Genomic DNA, 16992 nt, shown 5'->3' on the forward strand with positions numbered 1-16992 from the left:
ATATGTTGCAGGGTGCTTTGAAATTTTCCAATAAACAGTAGATATTAGTCCAAAACAAACAAAAAACAGTCTCAGGCAGGGGTGAGGGATAGGGTTTCCCTGAAAGGGACTGCTGTGTACCCTGGATACAAGGATTTTAATACCTGGGGTCCTGGCCCCTACTAAACTTAATTTTGCTTATGAAAATTTCAGAGCAGAGTGTCCATCCACCAAGAAAAAAAAAAATCCTAATTGCTTTAATTTGGTGATACAGTCACACAGAGGAGAAGTCCATCTGGGCTATAACAGAGATTAGGCCTTCCACAGTCTCTGTCCACCACCATCTCTGCCCTTAATCTGAGGCCAGCCACAACTCCATCCCCTCCTGCACTTCTGACCCACCATGCCTTTATTCTGAACCACCCCAGCCATAAAGCCAAAGTCAGAGAAGCCCAGAGGAGGAGAGTGCCACAGATCCTTGTCCGCTTGGGCCCCCACCCAGCCACACTCAGGGGGTGTGATGCCAGACTCTGTGCTGTTGACCAGTCCTATTGCAATACAGCCACGGAAGCAGTCTCTGTCCAAGGAGCCGAGGAAGGTTATTCAAGGGAATACTAGAAATTTCAAGCTGTGAAAACTATTGTACACACCAGATGTCCTGGCTAAGAAGGCACAGATTAGCAGCCTAAAAATTAATTCATGGTCGACAAGTAGGAGCCAAGACCCAAGGGGATTCTGTACACAGCATCCTGCCTCCCTATTGGCAGAGCAAGATCTCCCTTTCCCCAGGAGGGCGCCATCCCAACTTCTCTGCCTGCATCAGGGACCTGTCTGCTCCCTGCCCGTGGCCCTGTTGCTAGGCAAGCTGGCTGAACCCTGAGTCCAGCAAGCCCAGATTCTTTAACTTTCCCTTTGTGGCTCCAGTACAGCCCCACAGGGCTACCAACCTGCTGCCCACTCTTGGGTAAGCTGCAAACACAGGCTCTCTTTTATTTATTTATTTTTTAAAAGGAAAGGTAGAAGTTAGAGTCCAGAGGGTAGAGCCAAGAATCGTCATTCACAAGACTTCAGCCATAATCAAGGAACTGGCAACACATGCCTTGATGGATTTTGCATTAGCTATAATCAGTGACTCCTGCGTGCCTCCCATTTTCCTCCCCTTTGGGGAGTGTCTACAATGGTTATAGGTGGTTATAATATGCCTGTCCCAACATTGTATGTCGAATTGGTTTGGGGCAGAAAGCTTGTATCTTTTGTTCACAGATCTTCAGATCAAGAACTGTACTCAAGCAGCTATAGTCAAGGAAATACACCTGAGGCTCATTATCCACACCTGGACCTGATTTAGATGATGAGATCCTTAATTTTGAACAGATAAAGGAGTGAAATTTGAGGGGACCTGGGGAAGGAGTTAATATGTTTTGCATTTAAGAGGCACATGAATCATTGAAGGGCAGAGGGTAGATTATGGTAGCCAGACTCCAAGAGGGCTCTCAGTGGTCTTCATGTGCTTATGTGGTCTCCTCCCACGTGAGACCAGGCCTGACTTCTGTGTCCATTAGCATATGGCCAAAGTGATATTGTGTGACTCCTTATGGCTAAGTCATTGCCATTTCTACCTTAGTCTCCTAGATTTCTTGCTCTGGGGGAAACCCCCCACCATCTTGAAAGGACACTCAGGAAGCCCTGTAAAAAGGTCCGTGTGGAGAGGAACCCATCTCCTAGCACCAACTTGCCATGTGATTGAGCCACCTTGGAAGCACAGCCTCCAGCCCTGGGCAAGTCGTCCCAGCCCACATGCTTTCAAGCCTTCCAGCTGGGGCCCCAGCCACCAGGGATCAGAGACTAGCCATTCCACTATGCCCCGTCTGAAGTCCTGGTCCACAGAAGTCATGAGATGGTAAATAATTATTGTTTTAAGTTATTAAGCTTGGGGATGGTTTGTTATGATGCGCTGCATAACTAATACAGGAACCCAAGCATTTCTCACTCCCAGTGCATCCTGAGATAGCCAGTTGGTCCGTGTCACTGTGATTGAAGCCACAACTGTGTACAGTCCAGCTGTTCTCCCAGGAAATCATCCTCCACTGGCTCTTTTGCTTACGAAGTAGAAATTGAAAACCTAAAAGCCTAAGATGTTGAACTCACAATATAAAAGGGGGACACAGGAGGCAAAGATACGCACATCGGATGCTTGCACTTGCAAAATAAAACCACGAGGCAAATCTGAAGAAGGCAGAGTTCCACTATGCCCAGCTCAGCACTGATGTGTTGCCTGGTATTCAGGGATAGGTGGGTGCCAGCCAAGACCAGAGCACCCAGTCTGAGAACAGCTGCATCCACTTCCCAGCCAGCCTGCCCCACATGCTCTGGGAGCCCTGAGCTGCCCCCTGCTTCAGCAGGGTGAAGACTTTCTTTGTGAGTTTGATGCCCACCTGTCCTTTCTCCTTTCTTGGGACTGCTCAAACTAAATATTCAGCTGGGCTTTTGAAAATCCCCTTTCCTCTTCATTGCCTCCCCCAAACTCACACACCCAAAAGCTAATGAACCTGCGAGATCCCAGGTGAGGCCTGTAGGAACCCTCAGACACTGGCAATTGGGCAAAAAAAGAGTTGTATAGCTGCTCAGAAGTAAAATCTTTTACATCTCAGAAAGTTACAGTTATTTCCTTGCCTGGGATAGATCTGGAAGGGACTGATCTAAGGTTTCTGTTGCAGAAATCTGTCGTTGGAAACTCTCAGAACCTAATGGGAAAACCCCACAGATGACCTACATTCCCAGGGACCTTTGAGCTCGGAGCTGGATGTCTGTGGTGAGGAGGAAGGAAAAGCCAAGTGCATGGGGTGACTGAGGAGGAATGGAAGCCCTGCAGCCAGCTGTGGGCTTCTTATTGTGGCTGTAAGAGGGAAGACTAGGCAGGGGACAGGCAAAGTGTAGATGCAAAGCCCTGGGGCTGAGTCAAGATGCTTCCTTAACCTCAAAGTCAGGATTTCACATAGTACCAGACCCTTAGAGAAATGTTCCTTTTTAACTGATGCCTGATGTACTTCTGGATCCTGTGATCAAACCTAGAGCTAGAACTGCCCCGATCACACACCAGAGGCTGTAGATGAAAGAGGCCCAGGGGACAAGTGCTGCGGGTATATTGCTGAATGTCACAGTTCCTCTGGTTTTGTGCTGTCCACAGCAAAGCCAAGCCCAGACAGTCTGGGTTTTGTTTATCATTTCATTTCTAGAGGACTTGAAGGTAAGAGAATTTCTAGAATCTGGGATTGGGCAACACTTCTGGAGTATGGGAAGGCTGGATGTTTAGAGGTGGATCTACAGAGAGGGGAAACTCTGGGGAAGAAGGGCAGGAACAACGGCTTCATGTCTGCCAGCGTTGATGTCTGCTTCCTTTGCTTTGGAAAGAAGCAGATGAACATCTTTGCTCGGGTCAGTGATGTCAGCCCAGCCTAGGATTCAGGTCCAGCCTTCAGAGAGCCTGTAAATTAAGGGCGGGGACAGGATTTGACCCCAAAGTATCCATTACATCTAGTCACAAGGCCCCATTGCCCTGCTTATCTACCCAGTCCACTGCCCCTCAGGCTACACAGGATTAATGACAGGGAAGAACACCGTGTGACAATGGAGGCAGAGACTGGAGGAATGCAGCCACCAGCCAAGGAATGCCAAGGGTTGCCAGCAGCCACCAGAAGCTAGGAGATGGACATGGAACATAGCCTCCCTCAGAGCCTCCAGAAGGTACCAACCCTGCTGACACTTTGATTTTAGACTTCTGGCCTCCTGAACTGTGAGAGAATAAATTTCTGTTGTTTTCAGCCACCCAATTTGTGGTAATTTGTTAACCGCAAACAAATACAAGAGAAACGAATACAAGCCCTGTGAAACTAATACAAGAGAAGTAAAAACATATGCTCACAAAAGGATCCGTACACAATGTTCATAGGAACTTTCTTCCTAAAGAGCTCCAAACTGGAAACAGCCCAGATGTTCACTGACAGGTGACTGGATGAACACGCTGTGCTACATGCAACTCAGTGGACTCCCACTCCTTGATAAAAAAGAATCAACAACTGAGATATGCACCCATACGGGTGAATCTCAAAAGCAACTTGTTGAGAGAAAGAAGCCAGACACTAAAGAGAACATACTGTATAATTCCATTTATATGAAGCTCAAGAACAGGCAACACTAATCTACAGTGGTTGTCTCTGGGGTGAGGTAATTAACTGGAAAGGGGCACGAGGGAACTTTCTGGGGTTATAGAAATAGTCCATATCTTGATTGGGGTGTGTGTTTCACAGGGGTGCACATTTGTCAAAATTCATCGAAATATACATTTAAGATATGTGCATTTACTGGGTGTAAAATTTACCTTAAAAAATTAGTAAATAAAAAAATCCAGGGCTTCCCTGGTGGCACAGTGGTTGAGAGTCTGCCTGCCGATGCAGGGGACATGGGTTCGTACCCCGGTCCAGGAGGATCCCACATGCTGTGAAGCAGCTTGGCCTGTGAGCCATGGCCGCTGAACCTACACATCCGGAGCCTGTGCTCCGCAACGGGAGAGGCCACAACAGTGACAGGCTCGTGTACAGTGCAATAAAAAAATAAAAAATTAAAAAAGAAAGTGGGAAACAAGATTATACACACTTGAGTGTGTTTCAGGGGAAAAGGTGGGAGAGGGGAGTTACTTAGGGTGATTTTTCCAAGACCAGATTTCAAGTCTAATCCAAAGTAGTTCAGATAAAGATTTTATTCCCTACCTGTAGGGTTACCAGATTTAGCAAACAAAAATAGAAGGTGCCCAGTTAAATTTGAATTTCAAATGAAAAATGAAAAATTTTTTGTATCAGTGTGTCCCCAATATTGCATAAGACATACTCATACCCTACCTATGTATTGGGTCATATGGTGGGAATATGCTGATGACCTGTGAGGTCCAGCCCAGGAAAGGCAGGTAAAGCCAGAGAAAAAAGGAGTATTTAGGAAAAGTGAATGAAAAGTGTTCAATTCCTATGGTAGGTATAACTTCAATGAATATGAGCTAAGAACTGATTCTTAGTGTCTGAAAAACAAAAAAGGGGCAGGGGAAAGAGGGGCTGGGGCATGGGGATTTTGGTGTGTGGATGAAAACCTAGATCCTCTGTGTACCTAGCAAAGGGCCTTGCCTATAAAAGACACTTGATAAACTCTGATTTTGGTGCACACACTGGAGGACAGGAAGCAGAAACTATGGGTTTGAGATCACATTCATGTTTATGGTATTTCCTGGAATGCTTAGGCCGTCTACAAACAAAGCTATTTGTTTAAAAAAAGACTGTATGAGGGAAGAGGATGCCTTGCTTTCTAATCATCAAATCCCAGGGAAAATGAAAGCATTCTCATTGCTCTTTTAGAGATCCGTTTCAAAAAGTCAAATTTCCTTTCCATTACTCTTCAGTTCTCAGGACCATGGTATTTCTGGGAGCACTTGATAGAAGGACATATTGCTCTTATTTCAGTAAGGTTTTTCTTTTTTTGGGGGGCCATACAGTGCGGCTTGCAGGACCAGGGATCAAACCCGGCGCTAGCAGTGAAAGCGCTGAGCCCTAACCCTGGACCACCAGGGAATTCCCCCAGTGAGCCTTCTTGAACTTCATGCTCAGTAGGGTGAAGGACCACAAATCAGAATATAGGTGGCATTTTCTAAAGGTATCTTTTTCCTTATTGAAAGCTGTGATTTCCTAATTCACTAGTGCTTTCTGCATTGAGAAGGGCAGCAGATGTAAAAGACTCAGGGGAGGGAGCAACCCCTGGGGCTTTGGACAATGGAGAAACCCACCAGCAGCTCCGGAAGGCTGAAGCAAAGAAGCCTGAAGAAAAGGATTACCACTTTCCAGAGCCCATTGACAGCATGCTTCCTGCTCTCTGTGGCTCTTTGAGGGGGCTCAGTCCACAAGGACTGTGTTTCTTCATGAGCAAGACCAGGCTTTTGTCTTAAAAAGCAAAGCAAACAAACAAAAGTGAAGACTCCCCAGCATCAGGGTGACCAGCAAGTACAATTTTGAAGGGAGTAGTGGATATTAAGACAGATTTCCATTTATCAGTGAGTGGTTTCTAAAATTCTGGTGACATTGACATCTTTGCTGAGAGCCTGCTATATGCCAGGCACTGTACTTGATGTGGGGAATATGAAGATTATCAATAAAACAAAGTTCCCGTCTCAGGGAGTGAGACAGATCCATGCACACATCATTATAATCAGGGCCGGTAGAAATACCCGGATTTCCCTCAAACCCGGATATGTGCTTATTTGTTTAGAGGAGAGAGGGACTGAGCTGGTCAGGGAAAAGGGCAGAGAAGAACAGCTTTCAGACCTAAAATCCCTGCAGACAACTGGACCCGCCCTCCACAGAAGGCAGTTTCGACATCATGTTTTTCTGAAGGTCTCTTGGGAGTCCTACACTTGTCCCCACAAGGCACTTATCCAAGAATTTCTTCCAGGCACATATGGTTGTCACCACAAGAGAAGTCCAGATAAAAACAATATTCTCCATCTTTGTACATTTCTGGTTAATTTTAACCCTCCTAATGGACTAACTCCCTGGGAAAATGTTTGACTACAACATCCCTTAATCCAGCTTTTATTGTAATACAAAGAGGTACATGAAATTACAGGGTTATGAACATTGAGACATATTGGTAGGGCCCTTAGAGTTGGGATTACATTATCTCGCCTGAGAAGTACTTCATGAGTTGTTTTACAGAGCATTGGGGGCATTTTTGATGGAGAGGGCAACCTGCTTTCCTCATTCAGGTGACAGGTGAGATGCATTTCAAAGCCTAGTGTCCAGGCATTTGAGATCGGGAAGGTGAAGATTTCCAGTAGCCAGGTGACTCAATGTGGATTATCAGGATTTAAGTGACACCAGTAAAGCTAATCTCCAATGTCCAGCTAGTAAATGTCAGCTAGTTTTACTGCCCAACATCCATTCATCCCTTTTCTGGAACCTACTATAGCAATTTTTCTCTGGAGAATTGCTGTCTCTCTAACTCCTTGTCTAATGTACTTCAGATGACACTGCTTTTTGCTCCAGGTGGCTCTAGCCTGACCAATCAGAGTACTGCATTTTCCTGGCCAGAGATTTGTTTCAAGGATGGACCCAATCAAAGCCCACAATATATAGTGAGACTGTGGAAACCACTGAGAGAGCTTTTCCACGGAGTTGATCCTGGAACCGCTGGTACACATCTTGTTTGCACAGAAGAAGCCTGAGAATGAAGCCAGTGTGAGACAAGCAATGGGGAGAGAACAGAACATACACCATACCTGAATTAAGCCCTACTGCTTTTAAAAATTGTTTAAAAAAAGTTTATAATACATCTTCTTTAAGCAGTTTTAGTTGGGTTTTTTGATACTTGCAATAGAAAAAGTCCTGACCTGTATACTAGGTGATAGAGAATTGGTTTCCTTGGCCCAGGTGCCATGAGTAGAGCAGACTTAGTAGGCTTCCAAAGTACAGGGGACCCAGTAGAACTTGGTCTCCAAGGTCTACACTAGTGAGTTCCAAACCTTGTTGATGACCAACAGACACAACAAAAATATCAGTGGAGCTCCTTACCAAGAAATTCAGGATCACTATATCTGGTGAAATGGAGGATAGGCAGAAATTGATGTTTTTCAAAAGCACCCATATCATTTATCTATTGCAGCACCCCAAAACTTAATGGCTTAAAATAACAATACCTCTTTGCTCGCAGTTCTCGAGGGGCTGCTGACCTGGTTCTTCTGTTAGCTTTGCTTGGGGTCCTCACGTGGCTGCTGTCATGTGGCAACTCATCTCCTGTCTCAAGTGCTGGCGGTTGATGTTGGCTGAGGATTCTCCACCAATCTAGCTGAAACTTGTCCATAGGGTGGCAGCAGCCAAGAGAGGAGAGAGAGAGAGAGAGAGAGAGAAAGAAAGAAACTGTAAGGTCTCTGAGGCCTAAACCCATAATCACACAAGACCAATTCCATCACATTCTATTGGTCAAAGCAAGTCACATGGCTAGCCAAAGTCAGGAACTGGGAAACGAATCTCCACCACCTAATAAGAGTAGCTGCAAAGAATATGCGGCCGTGTCTAATCTACCATAGTACCCAAGCTTCTTAAGCTTTAATGTAACAAGTAGCACAGACTTAATGGATTAAAACAACACAGATTTAATATCTTACAATTCTGGAGGTCAGGAGTCCTAAAATCAATTTGTTGGCAGAGTTGTGTCCTTTCTGGAGGCGCTAGGGGAGAATCTGTTTCCTTACTTTTCTCAGCTTCTAGAAGCCACCTTCATTCCTTGTTTTGCAGCCCCCTCCTCAAGCTTTAAGACCAAAACCAAGCGTCAGAACTCCCCACCTCCCCGACTTCTGCTTCCATTGTCACATCTTCTTCTCTGACCCTCCTGCCTCCCTCTTCCATTTTATAAAGATGTTTATGGTTACACTGGGCCCATCCTGATAATTTAAGATCATCTCTCGAATTTAAGATCCTTAATCACAATGCAAAGTCCCTTTTTGCCATATAAGGTGACATACTGACAGGTTCTGGGGATTAGGACACGAACATCTTTGGAGGATGATTATTCCGTCTACCACATTTGGGAATCTTAGATCAAGGGAAACTGTCACATAATTCAAAGGATCCAGTGATCTAGTCTGGGTTACCCTGACAGGCTCTGCATGCTCAGGCAGCGTACAGGCAGTCAAAGGACTGGGCTCTATTTTTTTTTTTATATATATTTATTTGTTTATTTGGCTGCACTTGGTCTTAGTTGTGGCACACAGGATCTTCGTTGCCACATGCAGGATCTTCATTGTGGTGTGCAGGATCTTCTAGTTGCAGCATGTGGGATCTAGTTCCCTGACCAGGGATTGAACCCAGGCCCCCTGCATTGGGAGCATGGAGTCTTAACCACTGGACCACCAGGGAAGCCCCAGGACTGGGCTTTAGATTCAAGCAGACCAAGGTTTGAATTCCGGTTCACCACTGTCCACTGAAAAAAAGTACACAACGTGAGAGTTGTGATTAAGCTTTATTTGGGGCAAAATGAAGACTATATCCCAAGAGACAGCCTCTGAGATAACTCTGAGGAACTGCTCTGAAGAAGTAAGGGGGGAGGTCAGAATATATGTGACTTTGGTGAAGGAGGATACGTGCAGTCGAGCACACATTTTGGTAGAGGGCTGCTGCTGGTCACGAGGAACAAATGTCTCCATTAATGATTTTAGTGCTTTTCTAGATACGAGAAGATACAAGAAATTGGGCTCGTAAAATCTTCTCCTAAAAATATCTATCTGAAGCCCAGTTCTGCCAGTTTTTCCCAGAGCACAGAGTGCCTCATCCCTTATCTCTCCCCTGAACTCCTTTCAGGGTGTGTTGAAGGTCAGCCACTGCAGTAGCTAGTGACTTCATTCTTGTGGTGTCAGATGGCAAGTGACAATTCTGGCAGTGCCCGATCATGGTCATAAATTCGACCATGGTTTGGGAGGCACTTCGTGACCATTTTGTCCCAGAATGCTAGGACATTCCTGCATCAGGTGAGGATTTCGTCAATAGGCAACTCAATGTGCTGTTACTGGACTAGGCCCTATTAACAGTAGCCGAAGTCTCTGGACCACAAGACAGTCTTACTGGTCTGTTATGGTACAGGAAATGATTCCCTCTTGTTGCCTTTTCCCATATCTAGAGTTACACTATTACGATCATTGATCTGATATAGAGCTATATATCTGGTCAACTGCTTCAAGTTCACCTTTTATCAGAGGCTCAGTCACACATTTGATAATGCAAAAAACAGCAATTTTAGGGCTTCCCTGGTGGCACAGTGGTTAAGAATCCGCCTGCCAATGCAGGGGACATGGGTTCGAGTCCTGGTCTGGGAAGATCCCACATGCCACGGAGCAACTAAGCCTGTGCACCACAACTACTGAGCCTGTGCTCTAGAGCCCGCGAGCCACAACTACTGAGCCCGCGTGCCACAACTACTGAAGCCTGTGCACCTCAACAAGAGAAGCCACCGCAATGAGAAGCCTGTGCACCGCAACGAAGAGTAGCCCCCGCTCGCCGCAACTAGAGAAAGCCTGCGAGCAGCGACGAAGACCCAACACAGCCAAAAATAAATAAATAAATAAATTTATTTAAAAAAAAAAAGATTTTGTAAAACAGGCAAAATACAAATGATATAGCTAGTAGTATTAGTAAGGTTATAAATAAGAATTTAAGCCTAGAACTTCTATTAGGTGCGGCCCAGTATATCCCCAGGTCATCTGACTTAGCCTGTTCTATACCAATTCTTATCTTTAAAGGAAATTATATATTGGTATTGTTTATAAGGCACCCGACCCAATTTCCTACTGTTGCTAGCTGGTTATCCTTAGTATGATTTAATATACTAAAGGAGCCTTTAAACTGGAGCATAGCCTGGTGTTAGCCACATAGATACATACCAGAACTGTGGGAGGTTTCCTTGTCATAAACAGGAGGTTATGGTTTTTGACTGAGATTCAGCTTGGTGTTCTGATTGAGCTTGAGTGACCCTAAAAGAAAATTCATATTTATGGTCAGAGTCGGAGCAGGTATTATTAATTGGCCAGGTGAGGGATCCCACCTAGTAATATCAATAGTGGCCTAAAGAGAACTATAATTTCTTTCTTCTAGAATAAATTTCCTAAGGGCTATCCAATTAGAAACTTGGAGTGGAGAAATCCACCAAAGTAATCCAGAAGAACTGGATATAGGTAATTAGCCATAAAGCCAACAATTGGATTAACTTTAAACTCAGTATAAGATTGTGAAATACATTCAGTTCATAAGCAAAGTTGTGAGCAATTATCAAAGTAATTGGTATACAGGTCTGGTCCAGCATCTTGGGTCAGATGTCTATTTCAGATGTCATCTTCTTCTCATCCTAGGCTGGAAGTTTTTCCTCTGTTTGAGTCTTGTTTTAAGGTGATGTTAAGGTCAGCAATCCTCTCTATGGGCCAGTCCAGTGCAGGGGCCCTTTCTAAGTGGAAACATTAATGCAAGAGTCAATTCCCTTCAGTTTTGCTGTGCATGAGCTAGTTAAGGGTACCTGATAAGGGTCTTTCCATCTAGGTTGGAGATAGTCCTTTAAATGATGTCTTTTCCAGTATGCATAATCCCTGGCTACAGGTCATGAGGCATCTGATCTTCAACCAAAGACAGATTACTGAGATGAACTTCAGAAACAAATTTAGAGTGTCCTTTTAGTAATTCAATTAAACTTTACAATAATATAACATAATAGCAAGGAGCTGAATCGGAAGTGAAGCTTAGGCAGTAAATACAGACCTCAATTAACAAAACTAGAATTTAATATCCACTAAAACATAAACATTTTCTCTCTAAAGTTACACTCATTTTTACCAAATATAGCCAAATTAAGATTAATTTGTTTGCATATTAAGTCTAATTTTAATAAACTTGGCCTGATTACTTAGGTAAGTGTAATTGATCATATAGGGTCTTTTATATTGGCTGTTGGGAACTTTTCATAAGGAGTCTCAGACTGAATTTTTTTAAAGAAAGCCCTCTCAGGGACTTCCCTGGTGGTCCAGTGGTAAGAAATCCACCTTCCAATGCAGGGGACACAGGTTTGATCCCTGGTTGGGGAACTAAGATCCCACATGCCACAGGGCAACTAAGCCCGTGCACCACAACTACTGAGGCTGCGCACCACAACTAGAGAGAGAAAGCCCACGTACCACAACTAAAGAGAAGCCTGCGTGCTACAACTAGAGAGAAGCCCTTGTGCTGCAACGAAGACCCAGCACAGCCAAACAAATAAAGAAAATAAATAAATAAAATAAAGTTAATGAATATTAAAAAAAATAAAAAGGCCTCAAGGGCAAGGAAAGCAATGCCAAAGGCTTGTCACAGATTTTGCCTTACAGATTTGGGTGAATTCCTCCCTTTTCAAGATCACCACAATATCACCAGCCAGGAGGTTGCCTTCCTTATTTACCTGATAAGGCTACTGGGAATCTATGAGTTTCCAATTTCTGGAGGAATCAGGTAGACAGAAAAGATAAATGTTTCAATTCTGTTTACAGAGGTATAACTTACCAAATTGCTGTAAGTCATAACTAGGTTGAGGGAAGGGTCTGCTTATATCTGGAAAACAGATTAAAAGCCAGTAATGTTTTAGACAGAAACCATAAAAATTATAACCACATTCATCAGTTCACTCAGTCCTATGTAACTAATCGTTTCTGTTAATAGTTTCATGAAGCCATCTGGTTTTCCACTAGAATCTTTAAATTTCTTACCCAGTTCAGCAGTATGATCTGAAAGTTATCAGAAACCTGTACTTGTCAAAAAGTCCTTGCTATGAATCTTCTTGAAGAGGAAGCATTTTTGCAAAGGCATAAGTGTAAGACAATAACTGTCTATGAATGACAAAAGACTTAAGAAGGCACAGTTAAAGACCTGATTACAATGCTATTGACAAAGAAACTTGGTTACTGCTGTGACATTTTAGGATAATAACCAGAATTATGACTGATAAATTTTACCAGGACATACCAGATTTTTAGGAATTTTAGGTAATTTCTAGACTATGTATATTAATAATATTTACCCATACAATACAACCTAAGACGATTTATTACTCATTTGACAATAGTTCCCATGTAATTTAACACACCAAATGAACCTAATTAGTTTAACACCTCTCTTTGGGATGTTTCAGGGAGCCCTTTGAAGCTAGCTAGAGGTCAAAGTTAGCTAGAGGTCAAAGGAACTTCATTAGAATTTGATTTGGGAACTTTGTCAAAAAATATCAAAAAGGTTTTAAAACTCTTGGTCAAATAGAATCATAGGTCACTGTGAAACAATGTTTATCCACTTAACCAAAGTGACAAAAAGATTTCAAAGGCAATTACAGACAGTTATAACATATTACCAGTTAAAGGTAAAAGAAACTTTACAATCTGCTATCAAAAGTGGATCAATATTCTAAGAAAACTTTGTCATCTGAACAGAGAGAAAAAACAAATTCAGGTTTTGCACCAGCTTATTTCTAAAATTCATTTACTCAATTAAATTTATTCTAAACTTAGCCAATCCTGACCATGCACAGAACTTTTTTCTCAGGATTCCTTTTCCATAAACCTTCTGTAACTTTCTGTATCCATACTAGTTTGTCCCTTATTTTTTTCCCATCCATAAACAACCAGCTCTAGGATAAAATTACTTTTTTTCCCCTTAATGAAATGCAATTCCATTCCTCATACCTTCTTTTACTGAAAACACACATCCTACTTTGCTACTATATGATGAAATGTTTCCTTTATTATTTCTAGTAGCTTTAATTACATGTTTAAATTAGAATTCACAACTCTTAAAACCTTAGTTTCTAGTGAAGACTAAGAAGTATGCAATTATGAACTGTTGTTTACATTTTCATTCTGTAGATTGGCAAACATAAATGTCAGTAATAATTTGTAAAAAACATGTTTTTTTATAGAAAATATCTCAGTGTGGCACCAGACATGTTTATTAATAGTACTTAATGCCTTTAGTTTCCCTGTAAAAGGAAGCCAGTGTTCAGTAACTAATGTTTCATTATCTTATTTTATTTGGGAATGACCTAGTTATTCAATAAACTTCCATCATTTAACTTAATTTAGTACAACTCTAAAATTTAAAGTTGCCAAGTATCTGGAGAGAATATTTTTAAATAGATATTCCTAAAACAATTTTCCTAAAGAGTTCACCCAAAACCTCTTTTCTCATTTACATTTAATCTACTAATAAAAAATTTCATTATACCAAGTTATTTTTCTTGTGGACAAATTTGCAACAGATATAATAAGATCTTATTTGACTTTTATTAAACCTAGGTACAATAAAAGTATACTTGATGTTGATGACTCTAAGACATGTCTGTATTAATTAAATCTACAAACAAACCTTAATACCAGGTATTAATTTAATGCTGAATATTTTCCAGTTCACATGAACTTGAAATTCATTCTAGATAGTTTCCTTTTATATTTCTGAGAATTTTTATAAATGCTTAATTTACTTTAAGCCAATTAAGTAGATCTCATTTACAAATTAATTTTGATAATACCATCCAAAGGTAAAGACATATGTGCACACATAGACATATAGACAGACACAATCAGAGATCTCATAGTTTTATTTTAAAACTTAGTCATGGGGCTTCCCTGGTGGCGCAGTGGTTGAGAGTCCGCCTGCGGATGCAGGGGACACGGGTTCGTGCCCCGGTCCGGGAAGATCCCACGTGCCGCGGAGCGGCTGGGCCCGTGAGCCATGGCCGCTGAGCCTGCACATCCGGAGCCCGTTGCTCCGCAACGGGAGAGGCCACAACAGTGAGAGGCCCACGTACCGCAAAAAAAAAAAAAAAAAAACTTAGTCATGAATCAGGTGTTACAATATAAAACTCACTACTTTATAACAGTTAGAATAAGTCAAATTTCAAAAGGCCTCTTTCCTCCCTTTTTTTCTCCTCAGTCTCTGGAATTAGAGATGGTCTAGATAACTGTTCCTGAGAGCCCTGGTCTCAAGGCACAGGGAGAGAAAAGCATGTTCTGCTAGAAGGACCTGTTCCCTCAAGGGTCAGAATTCTGAAAAGATGTTTTATTAAGCCAGCTTTCTCTAACAACTGCATACGCAATAAAAGAGCCCATATTGGCTATTTTCAGGGCAAAGTTTTCCTTTAATTCCAAATAAGTAAGTACTTGTAAATATAAGTTTTGTACATACATAAACCTGGCGGGGGTGTTAGTCAGAGGCTGGCTTTCTGATGCTCCTCATTTCTCTGTTTGAGAGGCTCTATTTCCCATTTTAAAGTTGAATTTGTCAGGGGTAAAACTTACTAATGAAATTGTGTGATGGGCCAGTGTGCTGCTTGTGAGCTTAACTCCTCTAGGCATCACCCTAGAGTCGTTTCAGCCCTCTTATGTGGCTCAGTTTCACCCTTCGGTGATCTAAGACCACTGTGAGTGCTCGGGTCACTGAATGGCCAATTCTTATACATGATTCCTGGATGAGCAAGTCTTTTAATTAATGTGTGGATTTCCCTGTGGGACCACTGCACCGTATGAGGACTCTGCCTCCACCACTCCCGCACATATCTCAGTTGCCTGAGAAAGCTCTAACTGACCAGGAGGAGTCTTGTCCCTCTTCTTTGGAGCAAAGCTCTCATGTAATATCTTCACTTTTATCCTGACAAATTCTATTAAGGCAGCCGAATTGAGGAAAAGAGTCAGATCAGCTTCTTACCAAACTACTCAGCCCAGACTGCTCAGTGTCTTTAAACTGAGCAAACCCCATTGTTTTTCAGCCAGCCCACCCCCACCCACCCCAGAATCTTTCAACGAGGGGGCCAGGTACCTGTTATACACTGCCAAATAAAACTCAGGATCATCAGCCAATACAGGAGATCCAAGAACCAGGAGAGACTCACCCAAATTTGTCTGGACTCTCCAAGGAGGTGGAGGGGCACAAGAGGTGTCTGCTGGTATCAATGTTCCAGTTTCTCCTAGAGTTCAGGTAAAGGAGAGAAGTCTGCTCTGCGTCCCTTTGTGGTCGCCAAAACTGTCGACTAGAAAAATATGCACAACATGAGAGTTGTGAGTTAAGTTTTATTTGGGGCGAATGAGGACTATAGCCCAGAAGACAGCCTCTCGGATAACTCTGACAAACTGCTCTGAAGAGGTAAGGGCGGAAGTCAGTATATATGTGATTTTGGTGAAGAGGGATACATGCAGTCAAGCACACATTTTGGCAGAAGGTTGTTGCTAGTCATGAGGAGCAGATGTCTCCATTTATGATTTTAGTGATTCTCTAGATATGAGAAGGTGCAAGAAACTGGGCTCATAAAATCTTCTGAACATATCCAACTATCTGAAGGCCTGTTCTGCCAATTTTTCCCAGAGCACAGAATGCCTCATGCCTGATCTCTACCCTAAACTCCTTTCAGGGTGTGTTGAAGGTCAGCAACTGCAGTGGCTTGAGACTTCATTTTTGTGGTACCAGATGGCAGGTGACAATTTTTAGTTGTCACCACACACCGGCTGGGTGAACTTGGACAAGTTGTTAATCTTTGAGAATGTTTTCTGAATTGTGAAATACGGATAATACCTATCTCACAGGACTGTTATAAGTTTTAAATGAGAAAATATATGTAAAGCACTTCTGATGGTACCTGGAACATAATAGACTTAATAAATGGTAATTAGGAATTTCCCTAGTGGTCCAGTGGGTAAGACTCTGCGCTCCCAATGCAGGGGGCCGGCTTCTATCCCTGGCCAGGGAACTAGATCCTGCATGCATGCTGCAACTAAAAGTCTGCATGCCGTAACTAAAGATCCCACATGCCTCAACGAAGATCCTGCGTGCCGCAGCTAAGACACAGTGCAGCCAAAATAAATAAATAAATATATTTTTTAAAAATGGTAATTATATTAGAAAGAGTCCTGGTTAGGTTTTAAAACTTCAGCAACATAGTTTCATATGGCCCCTCAGGTCTATTGGTGGAACTGGTCATGTTGACTTGGGAAGAGTAAGTGAGAAGAGGTGACAGATATTTTGGGAAAAGATAAATATTTCTGGGGTTAGGGATTAATAAGGACAAACTTCAGGATTTAGGAGATACAGAACCAAGTGTCTACAGTATTGGAAGAAGCATAGGGATTTTATTTGTTGTTGTTGTTGTTGTTTTCAAGATTCAGAAGCATTAATGGGACAACTTTCAAAGCTTGGGGAAGAGAGAGAGAGGGAAGAAGTACAGGAAGTGAAACCTTGCAGGACCCTGTAGGGCCCTCCAAGGTATAAATCCTTTCCATGTCCCCTGTTTCTTATCTGTAGGAAATAGTCTTCATTCAGCCTCCTTGACCTTTCCTGAGTTCCAAAGGGCAGATTCAAACAGTTGTTTATCAGGGAAGGGAGGGATTGCAGAAAGAAAGAAGGAGCAATCAAGAAACAGTAGTGCAAGCATGGGGCA

The sequence above is a fragment of the Stenella coeruleoalba genome (genome assembly GCF_951394435.1).
Source record: "Stenella coeruleoalba genome assembly, chromosome: 1".
NCBI lineage: Eukaryota > Metazoa > Chordata > Mammalia > Artiodactyla > Delphinidae > Stenella > Stenella coeruleoalba.